The 11,821-nt window shown below is 40.1% G+C and overlaps 2 pseudogenes across 1 annotated transcript; both read left to right on the top strand.

Annotated features, from left to right (window-relative positions):
* The first annotated feature begins 1,308 nt into the window (after positions 1-1,308).
* Positions 1,309-7,971, top strand: LOC115936970 (uncharacterized; annotated as a pseudogene). The gene is made up of 2 exons (XR_014141057.1): positions 1,309-1,765; positions 6,043-7,971. The product of XR_014141057.1 is annotated as an uncharacterized LOC115936970 (transcript).
* A 45-nt stretch (positions 7,972-8,016) lies between these two features.
* Positions 8,017-8,698, top strand: LOC145717678 (uncharacterized; annotated as a pseudogene).
* The last annotated feature ends 3,123 nt before the right edge of the window (positions 8,699-11,821 follow it).

Below are 11,821 nucleotides of genomic sequence, written 5' to 3'. Positions count from 1 at the left end.
GGACTAAGAAAGTTTCCTTCTAGTTCCCACTTTGCTAAAATTTTTGTTCTTTTTGTTGTTTTAGTCATCATTGTAAGTTGAATTTTGTCAAATGTTTTTTGTTATCATGATTTTTCTTATTTAATTGTTGTGAACTACATTTATTGACTCTAGGATTCTAAATCAGCTTTGTACTCCTGGGGCATCTGGCTGGTGCAGTTGGTTAAACATCTGACTCTTGGTTTCGGCTCAGGTCTTGATCTCAGGATTTTGAGATCAGACCCCACGTCAGGCCCAGTGCTGAGTCTGCTTGAGATTCTCTCTCTCTCTCCTTCTTCCCCTCCCCCTGCTCTCTTTCTCTCTCTCAAATAAATAAATAAATATCTAAAAAAATAAGAATAAATCAACTTTCTACTCTTGGTATAAAACCCATGATGACATCCTAAATTAGCTTTTCTTTGCATTGCTGGATTTGACTTACTATTCCTTTGCATGGTATCATTGGTGTTCATGTATGAGATTTGCCTGTAATTTTTTTTTTCTTGGACTGTTCTCAAAACTCAGTTTCTACCAGTTACTATGTTTCCCAATAGACTATACTTTTGAAGTTGCAGATTTTAATACATAGTCAAAAACTCAAAAATAAGTCCCTATGCACCTGGGAAAGTCCTTGCTGACTGTTACCACTTTTCTTGCAGAGCAAAGCACCAGCCAAATAGCAAGCGCAGATCAGTTCAAACTAGTCTGAGACACAATGGTTACCAAATTTGACCTTTCACTGACTTTTACCCTCATTATATACTAAAAACCATGGGGGGAGGGGGTGGAGATTTAACGTTTTAGATATGCAACACATGAGGAAGCATGACCTTTAAGTGTGCAGATATAAATAAATCTCTGCTTCTCCATGCTGACGTGTCACCCTTTTCCCACCGAAGTTTCTTTAAAACCTTTCCCTGACCTCTCCTCAGGGAGTCAGCCTAAGGAATTCCTTCCTTTGTGCTGCCTCCCTTGTGCTTGACCATAAGCCCCAATAAAGCCTTGCATGTGCTTTTAAATTTTGGGTCCGGGGCGCCTGGGTGGCTCAGTCGGTTAAGCGGCTGCCTTTGGCTCAGGTCACGATCCCAGGGTCCTGAGATTGAGTCCCGAATTGGGCTCTCTGCTCAGCAGAGACACTACGTGCCACTCTCCCTGCTTGTGCTCTCTCTCTGACAAATAAATAAAATCTTTTTAAAAAAATAAATGAATAAATTTTGGGTCCAGCCTCATTTCCACCATTGCTGGGTCCAAGCACTCAAGTCCAGTAACAATAACTAGGTAAGTTATCAATCCATAAGTATGTGTAGGATGTATTTATGAATATTAAGAGCATCTCAGCCTTGGACATTGTATTTCTAGAACCTTTGGATTAAACTAACTACTTAAGGTGTCAAACTCAGTGTTACTTTTGTTCCCGGAAGCCTGATCAGAGTCAACAGAAGGCCCAGCCTGGAGTTCTCTGTGAGGGTGGGTCCTCTGCAATGAAAGCAGAGATTCAGGGTCTCTAGCTGATATGCCATCTAAAGTAAATGTTCCTCTTAAATCCACAGGTCTCACTCTCTGGGAAAAGACAGATTCCATGATGTGAGGAGGTAGAGGTTCCTGAACAAGCAGTGTCATGGCACTGGTGGTTCTCTTGACCAGAGAACTCTTACCAAGACTCAGGAAAGAGCTAGAAAAGTCATTTGAGCAGATGCTAGAGTCACTGGTCATTTTCCAAGAGCAGCTGAAAATGACCAAATCCCAGGTGAGCTGTCTTTCCAAAGGATCTGAGGACATTTCTAGAATGTACATAATTAAGAGCAACACTACACGAATGATAAAAGTCAGGTGGGAAAAAGGCATAGAAAGAAGATTAAGACACTTGGGGCACCTGGGTGGCTCGGTTGGTTGAGCGACTGCCTTCGGCTCAGGTCATGATCCTGGAGTCCCGGGATCGAGTCCCGCATCGGGCTCCCTGCTCGGCAGGGAGTCTGCTTCTCCCTCTGACCCTCCCCCCTCTCATGCTCTCTCTATCTCATTCTCTCTCTCAAATAAAAAAAAAAAAAAAAAAAATCTTAAAAAAAAAAAAAAAGAAGATTAAGACACAGCCAGGTAGAGCATGGGTGCATTTACAAACGGTGGGTCATTCAAAGTGCTTAACGTCAAAACATTGCTATGTAAACCATTAGGTTCAAAGTGGAGTTGCCAGTTTTCCTCTGGTGCCAATGGGAGCCGTAATCAAAAGAGAAACAGGCATTTTTATGAAGTACATTTTTTTTTTTTGAAGTACATTTTCCATTAAGACAGTTCCTCACAGCCAGTAAATGCTTTCTGGCACTTAGGCACAAGGTCTTCATCAAAAACCAAAAGAGTTGCCCCAAATCAGTATCACCATTCCTCCTCCCTTTCTTATTTGAACCCACTGCAGTTGCTTTTTATCTCCTCCTTCCTCCACAAGTGGTTTTTATCAGGATCACCAATGACTTCATGTTGTTAAATACCACACTCAGTTTTTACTTGACCTTCCAGCAGCATCCAACATTGGTAGTACTTCCTTTTTCCTTAAAATACTCTTGTCATTTGGTGTTCAGAATGCCATGCTCTCTGGATTTTTCTGCCTTATTGGCCACTTGTAGGGTTCAACTTCTTTTTGTAATTTGTCTTGTCTCCCATTCTCTTATCTTAATCCCCAGAGTGTCTCAGGGCTCATTCCTTGCATCTTTTGTATTTGTACTCACTCCTCAGTGTTCTCATGCAGTGTCACAGTTTAAGCAGCACTGGTATGGTGATGGCTTCCTCTTTGTATCTCCAGCCTGCACTTCTTCCTTAAGCATCTCCTCCTATATCGTACTGTCTCCCTGACATCTCTAAGGTACACATCTCTACAGGTGTGTCCAGCTAATCATTTCCCAAACCAAGTTCCTGATCTCACCTGAAACCTGTTCCTTCCATAGTTTCCTTCTTTCAGTTAATAGCTTCTCCTAGCTTCTCAGATGAGGGGTCAGCACATTTCCGTAAAGGGCAAGATGATTAGCCTTTGTGGGCCAGATAGTCTCTGTTACAACTCCTCAACTCTCCCACACAGCACAACAGCAGCCGTAGACGATACAGAAGCCAATGGGCATGTCTCCATTTCTCACACTTTTATCGGTCTCTGTCTTTCCCATCACCCGTGGGCAAATCCTGTTGGTTTTGTTTACAAAGTAGACCTCAGATGTGCCCCTCTTCATTGCCACAGCACCACCGTAGCCTGAGCCATCATCATCGGTCACTTGGACTGCTGCAGCTGCCTCCTCACTGTTCTTCTTGCTAACATTCTTGCTGTCTTACAGGCCCTTCTCCAGATTGCTTTGTTGCTTTGGTCCTTAGTATTTTCTTAAAAATTTTAGAAGCAGCTTGTCAGTTTCCACAAAACACCTCCTAGGATATTGGTTTTATCCAGTTGCTTGGCTCTATCAATTTGGAGGATAATCAATATTTTTATACTGTGGAATTATCTTTTTTTAAGATTTTTAAAATTTATTTATTTAGAAAGAGGGGGTGAGGAAGAGAGAGTGAGCACGTGAGTGCAAGTGGGGAGAGGGACAGAGGGAGAGAATCTCAAGCAGACTCCCTGCTGAGCGCAGAGCCCAACACAGGCCTTTATCCCATGACCCATGAGATCATGCCCTGAGCGAAAACCAAGAGTCAGATGCTCAACCAGTTGGCTACCCAGATGCCCCTATATCATGGAATTTTCTAATCCAGGAACATGGCATTTTCTTGGATTTATTCACATTTTCTTTAATGTGTTTCAGTAGAGTTTTGTGGTTTTCAGTATTGAGGTCTTGCAAATTTTTCAAGAATTATTTCTAGGCATTTGCTATTTTGATGTTACTATGAATGGTATTATTATTTAATTTCATTTTCTAGTAGTTGGCTACTAGTATATTGAAATACAGTTGACTGGGGCACCTGGGTGACTCAGTCAGTTGAGCGTCCGACTCTTGGTTTTGGCTCAGGTCATGATCTCGGGAATGTGGGATCGAGCCCCGTGTCAGGCTCCCCTCTCAGCAGGGAGTCTGCTTCTCTCCCTCTCCCTCTGCTTCTTCCCCTGCTCTCTCTCTCTCCCTCTCTCTAAAGTAAATAAATAAATCTTTTTTAAAAAATGAAATACAGTTGATTTATCAACACTGATCCTATGGCCAGTGACATTGAGAAATTCATTTATGAATTCTAATAGTTTATAATTCTTACAGATTTTCTACATTCAAAATCATGTCCTCTATCAATGATAAATTTCTTCCTTTCTAATATTTTTGCCTCTTATTTCTTTTTCTTGCCCAATTGCATTGGCTAGGATCTTCAGTACCATTTGAATAGAAATGGTGATAGGCATCCTTGTCTCATTGTCTCAGTGCAGAAACTTTTAATAATTCATCATTGAGTGTAATGTTTGCTTTGAGGTTTTATATTATTAAGTTTATTATTTAGGTTTTGTACTATTTTTCAGATTAAGGCAGATTACTTATATTCCTAATTTGCTAAGAGTTTTCATCATTAAAGGGTGTTAAGTTTTATTTTATGCTTTTTTTTCTAGTGTTTTCCTGAAGTTTTGTTATAAAAATTTCAGATGTGCAGAAAAGTTGAAAGAATTTTACAGTGAACACTCATATACCAACCAGGTAGATTCTGTAATTAACATTTTACTGCACTTGCTTTATCACCCATGTGATATTGTGAGTCATAAGAAATGTACATTTGGTCATTCAGACAACCAAAATACATTTCTCATCTATATTTGGTCTTGTCCACAGTTCCTGGCTCATAGCTCCCAAAATCCTTGGGATTTCCTAAATGTTGAGAGTGATAACAGTATCTTTTGTGATGTGAACAATTACTTTTAGAAGCATCCAAGGATGAGGGCTGGTTGCCAGGAGAATCAAGCATGTGATTAGAGGGTTGGAACTTGCAGTCACACCCCCTGACCTAGGGGAATAGGAAAAGGGCAAGAGGTTGAATCAGTTTCCTGTGGCCAGTGATTTAATCAGTCATGCCTGTGCAATGAAGCCTCCATAAAAACCCATAAGGACGGTGTTCAGACAGCTTCCGGGTTGGTGGACAAGTGGAGATTGGGAGAGTGGTGCACCTGGAGAGTGCGTGGAAGCCCCTACCCTTTCCCCATACCTGGCCCTACGCATCTCTTCCATCTGGCTGTTCCTGTGTTATATCCTTTTATGGTAAACTGGTAATCTAAAAAGCAAAATGTTTCTCTGAGTTCTTTGAGCTGCTCTAACAAATTAATTGAACCTGAGGAGGAAATTGTGGGAACCTCTGATTGATAGCCAGTCGATCAGAAGTACAGATGACAATCTGGAGTTGTGACTGGCATCTGAAATGGGAGAGGGGAAGGGGAGTCTTGTGGGACTGAACCCTTACATGGTGGAATCTGATGCTGTCTGCAGGTAGACAATGTCAGAATTGAGCTGAATTGTAGGACACTGCGCTGGTGTCCCAAGAATTGCTTTTTTTTGTTATGATGAAACCATCACCCTGCCATGTTGGAAATTGAGTCTCAGAATATCAGAAGAACCTCCCTCTCCATTTAGCCATCCCTTTCTCCCTTGTTTTTTGCTGTATTTCAAAGTAAATTGCAAACATTAGCAAACTGCTCCCTAAATACCCCAGCATGTATATCATTAACTTATTGTTTAATATGTATTTATGGTACTTTTATTTATTTTGATGTAAAATTTACATACAACGAAAAGTACAAATCTTTACCATTTGGTAGTTTTGACATATGTGTTCTCACTTGTGTTACATCCACTGACATGATGATGTGATTTTTATCCTTGATTCTGTCAATCTGGTGAGTTACATTAGTTGACTTTTGAATGGCAGGATATGTTTAATGAGTTTTAAGTTTCTTCCATAAGGGTAAAACTAGATTCATCAGTCCTTGGATATATAATGTAATGTGAAAATGATCATAATAAATTCATATGCATTTTTTCCACATCACCGTGTGAAAAATCACTTGAAACGAGTATGCTTTTACAGGTAACATTGTCATTTAAGGATGTGGTTGTGGACTTCACATCAGAGGAGTGGCAGCTACTGGATGCTGTTCAGAAGAACCTATACTGGGATGTAATGTTGGAAAATTATAGCAACCTCGTGTCTGTGGGTAAGGACCCTTGGTGAACCCTCAGCCTGTTGCCATTCCTTTCTTAACTGCTGGAATTTTTAAGTTTTCTGAAATGTTTAACGTCTTTGAACTTATGATTTATGGATGGTAGAACTTTTGTGTCTGTCTGAACCTGGAGAGAGGATCTTGCTCTCACCTCCCAAATGAAAGTTTTTCACTTTGCTGAGGTGCTAACTCTGAAACAGTCCCTTCCTACTTCTTCAGAGGTTCCAAAGACCAAGCTCTTGGCACCATGTTTATCCTTATGCAGATTGTTAGACTTCCAGACTAGCAGCAGTCCTCCATCTGGAACAGGGAGTCATGGGTTATAGAGGGAGAAATCAGCAGTAAGGGCCATCTAGGTGAGTGGATAAAAGCCAGGTCCATGAGTGAAAGCCTAAGGAACTAGAACCTTTGATAGGTTATTTTGAGAATACTGCTTAAAAACCCTTAAACCCTTAAGGCGCCTGGCTGGCTCAGTAAGTAGAGCATGTGTCTCTTGATCTCGGGGTCATGAGTTCAGGCCCCACTTTGCAGGTAGAGATTACTAAAAAAAATAAACTTTTTTGAAGTCTTTGCCCTCTGTGTCAGATCTGCAACTTAGCTAGGACCTGGCTTTCTTGGTTATTCTCTTTCTAGCGTCTTCACTCTTTATCACCAACACTGCTCACGTTGCCTTCCTCCTACTCAACGTCTCACCAATGGTCAGAATTAAGCTTTCACGTACACATGGATTTTTCCCCATAACCATGACTTTTATGTTGCTCTGCTTCCCTTCTATTTTCTCTTCACCTTCTAATGGATGCCTTTAACTTGTATTCTATTTCCAGAACATCATTTCTTTCCTTGATCCCTTGATCCTTGTTATGAGAGTTGGCCCCTTCCAGTACCTAATCATATACACATTCATTGGTCTCCTTCCTAGAAGACACCTGGCAAGCTGATGATGGTATAGATTGGGATTTGGGAAAACTCTGACAGGCTGGATCCCATGGGAGAGGCACCAGGAATGTGATGTATTCAGCAAAATATTTCACCTGAGAAAAGACTTTGATCAATTTGACTCAAATGGAAAAACTTTGAAACATAATTTAGACTGACTTTTCCAGAACAGAAATTATATAAGTAAAAAACCTGAAAAGCTATTTTTCCACACTGTGCACAAAAACACTCATTCTGGAATTGCTATGAATATGATTGTGGAGAAGCCGTCAGTAAGACATTGTGCCTCAATGAGTCATATAGAAATGAGATTTTATAAATGTAGTGAATGTCAAAGATCTTTTAACCATATGTCACAACTCCTTCTACACTGAGAAGTAACAAAGGAGAGAAACTCTATGGATGCAGTGAATGCAGAAAATTTTTCTCACAGAAATCACAGTTCATGGTACACCAGAGAATTCACACAGGAGAGAAAATACATGAATGCGATGAGTGTCTGAAAGCTTTTATTCGGAAGACAGAGCTTTTACATCAAAGAACTCACATAGGAGAGAAGCCTTATGAGTGCAGAGAATGTCCAAAGGTTTTTAGTAGTAAGTCTCAGCTCACTCTACACCAGAGGTGTCACACAGGAGAGAAACCCTATGAATGCAGTGAGTGAGTGTGGGAAAGCCTCCCCCCACAAATCTACCCTGTTTTTGCATCAGAGAACTCACACCAGAGAGAAACCCTATGAATGTAATGAATGTTGGAAAACCTTCATTAGTAAGCCACATCTCACTAAGTGTGAGAGAACTCATACAGGTGAGAGACCCTATGGATGTAAGGAATGTGGAAGAACTTTCTCTCAAGTTTAGTTTCACTTTACATCATAAAACGCATAAAAGAAAAAAGCCCAATGAATGCAGTCAGTGTCAAAAGCTTTCATCTGCAGGTCACAGCTCCTTGAAGACCAAAGAACTCATACTGGAGAAAAACCCTTTTCATGTAAAGAATGTCCGAAGGCTTTCATCCAGAAGTCAGAGCTCACTTTACATCAGAGAATTCATACTGGGGAGAAACCTTATAAATGCAGTCGATGTCAGAAAGCTTTCGTGCGGCAGTCAGAATGCATTTTACCTCAGAGAGTTCATACCGGGGGGCTGGGGGGAAGCCTTTCCAATGTGGTGAATTGGAAAGCCTTCGGCACCAAATCACCACTCATTACATACCAGGGAACACGCACAGGAGAGAAACCCTATGGATGCAGTGGTTGTGGGAAAGTTTTCTCACAGAAGTCACAACTCCCTGTACATTAAAGAACCCACACAGGAGAAAAACCATATGAACGCAGTGATTGTCAGAAAGCCTTTAGCCATAAGTCCCCACTCATTATGCACCATACAGGAGAAAAGCCCTATGTATGTAGTGAATGTGGGAAAGCTTTCACCTGGAAACCTGGCCTAATCGAAGAACACATACAGGAGAGAGACCCTACAATGCAGTGAATGTGTGAAGTCCTTTGGTGTCAAGTCACATAGTAGTCAGGTTCCATGCCCAGTGTCATATAGTAGAGAAATCAGATGGATAAGATGGATATGGTGAAAATGAAAAAGCATTTAAGGAGGTCATTCCAACATGAGATAGCAGGCGTATGGGAGACAGTTTTTATGGTGACTAAAGAAAAACTTCCAGTCAGATGTTTACTTTCATTGAGAATTAAAATGAGAGAGAAATCTAGTGCCATAGATAAATATGACAAAAATCTTCAGTAATAACCTACAGTGCAATCGTTCATCGGAAGGCATACACGAGAGAAACTGAATTTAGCAAATGTGCAGAAGTTTTCACACAGAAACCCATAGAGGAAAGGAACTGTACACAGGGGAGGAATGTTGCAATATTTTCATTGAGAAACCAAATTTCAGATGCACCAGAGAGTTTACGCCAGAGTGAATCATAGAAGAGTAATGAATGTGAGAAAAATCTTTTATTGAAAGTCAGAAGCATGTGATATTAGAGAATTTACACTAAGGAATAACTCTGATCGCCATAAAATACTTGAAAACCTTTTCTTTTTTGAAAACCTTTTCTGATTATGAAAAAAATGTCCACAGATAATACGTGTAAGAATGCAAACCTGTGGGGGCACCTGGGTGGCTCAGTTGCTTAAGTATCCTACTCTTGATTTCTGCTCGGGTCATGATCTCAGGTTCATGAGATCAAGCTCTGCCTTGGGCTCCGTGCTCAGTGGGGAGTCTGCTTGGGATTCTCTCTCCCTCTCCCCCTCCTCCTCTTCTCTCTTTCTAAACTAAATTAATTTTTTTAAAAAGGGGGTGCCTGAGTGGTTCAGTCAGTTGAGCATCATACTTGGTTTTGGCTCAGGTCATGATCTCAGGGTCGTGAGATGGAGTCCTGTGTCAGGTTCCATGCTAGGTGGAGAGTCTGCTTGAGATTCTTTCCCTCTGCCCCTCCCCCCATTCATGTTCTTTCTCTCTTTCTCTCAAATAAATAAATCTTAAAAAAAAAAAAAGTGGGGCATCTGGGTGGCTTAGTCAGTTAAGCATCTGCCTTTGGCTCAGGTCATGATCCCAGAGTCCAGGGACGAGCCCTGCGTCAGGTTCCCTGCTCAGCAGGAGTCTGCTTCTCCCTCTCTCTCTGCCCCTCCCCCTGACTCGTGCGCTTGCTCATGCGCGCTCTCTCTCTCTCAAATATTTAAAAAATAAAAATTAAAAAAGTTTTTAAAAGCGTGGGGATGACTACACCATGAAATGCAACTCTTAATTGTGTATAAGAACTTATATTTAGGAAAAATTAAATCAGGTCAATAAATTGAGATCATTTCCTCTAGAAATAATTTTAGAAAGTAAGTCATGTTCTTGCTGTGAATACCATGTTGATAAAGAAAATATTTCAAAAGGCTTTCAGTATGAAGAAGACATCAGTGTTCACTGTGGAGTATGAGCCTTTTTAAGTATGTGTATAAATGGAACATTCAGAATAAGAGAAGTTTACCAATAATTTCAGCTATATATCTAGGTGTTTATTTTCTGATAATATCATGGAACATGCTTTTTGAGCTTTGAAAATTGTGACTTTTTGAGCTATATGTATAAGTATATTTATAGGTAAGAGGTGAATATATGTTTTGTAACTATATTTTGAACTGATTTCAAAATTACAGAAAAGTTGCAAGAATAGTTACAAAGAACTTAAAAAAATTTTTTTTTAGAGAGAGAGTGCGCAAGTGATTGGGGGAGGGGCAGAGGGAGAGGGAAAGAAAATCTTAAGCAGGTTCCATGCCCAGTGCAGAGCCCGAAATGGGGCTTGGGGCTCGGTCTTACAGCCCTAAGATCATGACCTGAGCCAAAATCAAGAGTCAGATGCTTCACCGACTGAGCCACCCAGGTACCCCATACAGTGGACTTTTCATCCAGATTACCCAGGTGTTAATGTTTTACTACATTTGCTTTATTATATTCTCTCTCTGCATGTATACACACATACGTATTATTTTGTTTTTCTGAGCCATTTGAGAGTGAGTTTCAGATAGATACCTCTTCAGTGTGTAAATACTAAGAACAAGGACATTCTCCAACATAATCACAGTATAACTATTAAAATCAGGAACATTGATTCAGTACTATTATCTAATTTACATCTGACTGGCTCAATTGGTAGATCGTGCAACTCTTGATCTTGAGGTCATAAGTTCAAGCCTTACATGGGGTGTAGAGATTACTAAAAAAGAAATAAACTTAAAAAAAGTTACTTGGGACGGTTTTAAAAATTACATTGGAGTGATTATGAAAATAAAATTAAATTATTTTCTGTTTGTATTCTTAGAATTTTTGTACCTATTCTTGTTGATGTTGGTATTATTTTTTTTTTTTAAAGATTTTATTTATTTATTTGAGAGAGAGGGAGCATGAGAGGGGGGAGGGTCAGAGGGAGAAGCAGACTCCCTGCCGAGCAGGGAGCCCGATGCGGGACTCGATCCTGGGACTCCAGGATCATGACCTGAGCCGAAGGCAGTCGCTTAACCAACTGAGCCACCCAGGTGCCCGATGTTGGTATTATTTTATATGCAAAACATTAGCATGGCTCCAGAAGTCAAAACTATACCCAAAGGTACACTCAGCAAAGTAATTTATATGATTTTTAGTACGTAGACTTCCCATAAAAAATTCCAACATTTGTATTTTGCATCACAACAGTGCAGTATCCTTATAACTGGAGTAGTATGAATCACTATACTCTCTGCAACCTATTTTTTTGGATGAGGATGAATGAGGGTATAGAGGGAAATATATGACTCTTTCCCAATATTTCTGAAAGGGTTGAAATTCCTATTTACTTATGCTTATTTATGACTGTGGCATAAGAATAAGGACAGTTTGGAGCACCTAGCTGGCTCAGTCAGTAAAGCGTGTGATTCTTGATCTTGGGGTCATGAGTTTAAGCCCCATATTGAGCATAGAACTTACTTAAAAAAGAAAAAAGAGAAAAAACAAGGGTAGTTCCTTTTACAAAATAGAGAGAGGGAGCTAATTATTTTATGTTTTACATATGCTGAGGCAAAAACCACATATTCATCAGTGGGACACTATACCACAGGGAAAAGAAATGAGCTGGAGCTATGTTTATCAGTATGATTGAATCTCACAAGCATAATGTTGGTTGAGAAGTCTGGTCACAGAATACAGTGTAAAAATTAAATGGTATAAA

This window comes from Leptonychotes weddellii, chromosome 16 (assembly GCF_054177405.1).
Source record: "Leptonychotes weddellii isolate Sample4059 chromosome 16, ASM5417740v2, whole genome shotgun sequence".
Classification (NCBI taxonomy): domain Eukaryota; kingdom Metazoa; phylum Chordata; class Mammalia; order Carnivora; family Phocidae; genus Leptonychotes; species Leptonychotes weddellii.
This window is presented reverse-complemented; position numbering and strand designations above follow the sequence as displayed.